The sequence below is a fragment of the Podarcis vaucheri genome, assembly GCF_965113315.1.
Source record: "Podarcis vaucheri genome assembly, chromosome: 5".
Taxonomy (NCBI): domain Eukaryota; kingdom Metazoa; phylum Chordata; class Lepidosauria; order Squamata; family Lacertidae; genus Podarcis; species Podarcis vaucheri.
Genome location: NC_138763.1, coordinates 96,655,960 through 96,659,693, shown reverse-complemented (window position 1 = coordinate 96,659,693; position 3,734 = coordinate 96,655,960). Strand labels below are relative to the sequence as shown.

The 3,734-nt window shown below is 41.4% G+C and overlaps 1 long non-coding RNA gene across 1 annotated transcript; it reads left to right on the top strand.

The window, feature by feature from the left end:
* The first annotated feature begins 550 nt into the window (after positions 1-550).
* On the top strand, positions 551-1,522 carry LOC309533583. Its single transcript, XR_014220306.1, has 2 exons — positions 551-751; positions 1,225-1,522. It is a non-coding gene; the product is annotated as an uncharacterized lncRNA (long non-coding RNA).
* Positions 1,523-3,734: the final 2,212 nt, after the last annotated feature.

The following is a 3,734-nucleotide window of genomic DNA, read 5'->3' as shown; positions in this document are numbered from 1 at the left end:
TGGGAAATGATATACAATGAATTGAAGAAAATGTTCCAATTAACATTTGTAAAAAAAAGCCTGAAGCATTTTTGTTAGGGATTGTAGGAAAAGACCTGCCAAGGAAATTGAAGAACATATTCATGTATGCGACAATGCCGGCAAGAGTCTTAATAGCACAAGGATGGAAGAACAAAGAAATCCCGACAAAAGAACTGTGGCAAGGGAAACGGATGGACTATGTGGAACTGGCGAAATTGACGCACAAACTGCGTGATAAGGACAACTGTGACTTTAAAGAAGAATGGGAACCTTTTACAAAGTATTTGAAGAAACAACAAAATGAACTGGGCTCCTTGGCAGGTTTTGAATGAACAAAGACAAATTTATTATTGGTAACATATTGACAGATCATTTAAGGATCTTTACGATTTTATAATATGCAGAGAATAACATGTGCTGAAAAAACAGAGGGAGGAGCTGAGGGAAGTCTGGGCGGGGGTGGGACGGTGGGTTTTTTCTAGAGGAGGGGGAAATGGGGGGGATGAGGATGATATGTCTTTGATAAATTGTTATGCTGAAATTTTTAATAAAAAATATTCCCAAAAAAAGGAACAAGAGGGGGATAAAGATTGGGATCTGCTGCCCCTGTGGAGCCTGTCACTTGAGGGTATCACCTCACCTTGCTGTTAACCCAGTGGTATAAATCAGATGACTGAATTTATACTGAAGATGAAGATGCTGCGCTTTCAGAATGACTAGCATCTCTAAGGTTTCAGCTCTCAAATTCTTATTTCACAGAGAGAAATAAGCTTTAAAAAAGACGTTTCTGACAGAGTGGGTTGCAAGCAAGATTTGTGGGATCGTATTTATATGCCCCCTCGTATAAACAGAAATCCAACCATATCTGCTCAGTGTGGGTTCGACATCCAACAATTTGGGAGAAAAGGGGGCTTTGGCCTGAAAATAAAACCCTAAAAATAGCTCCAGGTGTGGGATTGTGGGGGCAAGGATAGGTTATAAATCAGAAACTTTTTGTAAAAAAAAAAGAAAAGGCTTACTGATGGTTTGCACCGCTAGCAATAATGTTTTCTATTGGTCAGTCCATCTCTGTGACTATTTCATCTTCCATGGTAACTTAAACACAAGAAAAAAAGCCTTTACAGTTCAGAGCACTCTTGCATGGCTAGACAAGATGGAGTGAGTTCGTAATAATTCATAGACCTTTCATTTCCATTGTTCTAGTGCTGAGGAATTCCGTTCTGCTTCTAAAATGGCTCTGAGAATCACCTGCTCAGCTGTATATATTTCTGTCTGTTCAAATAGATTAACAAAGCCCTTGAAGTGTTAGATGTTCTTCATGTCAAATATTCCAGAGAACCTGAAGCAGCACAATTATCTCTAAACATTTTTGCCAGGCTAACAAGTAGTATTGATGCCTGGTTTCTGACTGCCGCAGCTCTGAAATAAAATGATGAAGGCATCCTGATATGGCAGAACACAAGATGGAAATATTTCTGTTAAGCTCCTGTTCCTGTACAATGAGACACCATTTGCCTCCTTTCCCTCATCACTTGAGATGAACCGATGAAGTGAATCCGCTGACAGTTCTTCTCTCTGTGTTGAATACACCCATGGCGTTTGGTGTACGATAGCTCTTCCACACACACAGACGGTTGTGTGATGTTCCAGGCATCATTTTATTATATTTATTCAAAGCATTTTCATCCTACCCTTTGGCAGGAAATGATCCCAAGTCAGCTTGCATATTGGTGAAAGCAACACAGTCACTGCCATCAGGTTTCCATTGAAAGAAAAAAAAAAAGACACGACACAAAAGGAAAAAGTATGCGGAGGGAAGAGAGAAACAAACACACACAAGCTTGACTTACATGTGAAAAGTATCTAGGGGTCTTAGTGGATCACAAGCTGGACATGAGTCTATGGTGTGATGCAGCAGCAGAAAAAAAAAGCTAATGCTATTCTGTTGTTGTTTAGTTGTTTAGTCGTGTCCGACTCTTCATGACCCCCTGGACCAGAGCACGCCAGGCACTCCTGTCTTCCACTGCCTACCACAGTTTGGTCAAACTCATGCTAGTAGCTTCAAGAACACTGTCCAACCATCTCGTCCTCTGTCGAAAAAGGAGATTCTGGCCAAACAGGAAGAACTTTCTGACATTAAGAGCTGTTTGACAATGAAGCAGACTCCGTCAGGAAATGGTGGGCTCTCCTTCCAGGGGGTTGGACTAGATGACCCTCAGGAAACCTTCCAACTCTACAATTCTTTGATTCTATGAATTTCTCGTTCATCTACACTTTCATTCCTTACCTCACCACCATGGGGGGGGGGGGCGGTGGCAGGGAACAAAATGTAGAGCCAACCCTCTAAGGCTTATTAGGTGGATACAGAGGTACTGCTATTGCAAAGGATATTTAGTCACTTAATCACTGCATTTTTATTGGTTTTTAACATATTAATTAACATTCATACAACAGAGCTTCTCATCTTATACAATATTTTTTGTCAACACCTCTGACGATTTCCCGTTCTTATCACTTATTATTTCTTAATTTCATATCACCTTTTATTATCTTTAACTAATAATTTCCCTCATTGCAATATTTCAAAGAATTCACCTTACAAAACTTCTTGCAAACCCACTAGCGTAATCTGTTCATCACAATTACTTTTCATATAGTCCATAAATTTACTCCAGTCTTCTGAGAATCTCTGGTCCCGCAGGTTTCGAATCCTTCCTGTTAATTTATCTAATTCTGCATAGTCCATCAATTTCATCCTCCATTCTTCTCCGCCGGTCGTTTCACGGACTATTGGCCTGTACACCATTGCTTTATTCTTCCGCTGCCACCAGCCAGGTTTCTTCTGTTGAACTACTGAGTCTCAGTCAGGTTGTAAAGTCAGCAATGAAGATTAAAGTTTATTGAAGAACAAACAAGTTTTAAATATGTTCAGAACGGTTTCTCAAATGCGTGCCCTTAACTAGATGTGGCACTATCTCAATGTCACACTCTCCTCTCTCAGTTCTATCCCTGTCTCTCACTCTATCTGTCACAACCGCTATGTTTGACTTTCACTGGCTCTGACTCCTCTATCTCCCAATGGTAAAACCCCTGGACTGAGCCTCAAAACCAGGTAGACTCCGCCTCTGAGCTTTCTCATTGGTCAATCTACATTAACCATTTCCATCCCCCTGTACAAACATAATCACAAGGAATGGGCAAATGCCACATCAACTTCCCAATCACTTGTTAACAGCTGCTTCTCAGGTTGCTATTTAATAGGGATATGCACTGCCTATTTGTTATGTACTGAGTTGAATAGGATCCAAAATGCAGCAGTCTGATTGGCCCTAGAACAATGCAGCAGTAGGATTGGTCTGGAGGAGCCACCCAATCCAGCTCCAGATGGAAGTGAATCCCCAACCTGATTGGCCTACAGGAGAATCCCGGAATTAGCCAATCACGTGCAGCCCATTGTGTAAATAATGTATATAAGGCAGATACTTTGGGGGAACTGGCATTCCTCCTCACCACTATGAGCTGAATAAAGAGCACGAAATCCACTCTCGACTCCGAGTATATTTCAACATTGATCTGATTCGGGGCCTGAATGGGCACTTCAGAGCCACCCTTCTCCAAACTAGGATAATCCAGTTCTGACCCAACCTTATTCAAACCCCGATCCAAACTGGGGGCTTTGCAGTCTTTAATGAGGCTACCTTGCATGCATCTCA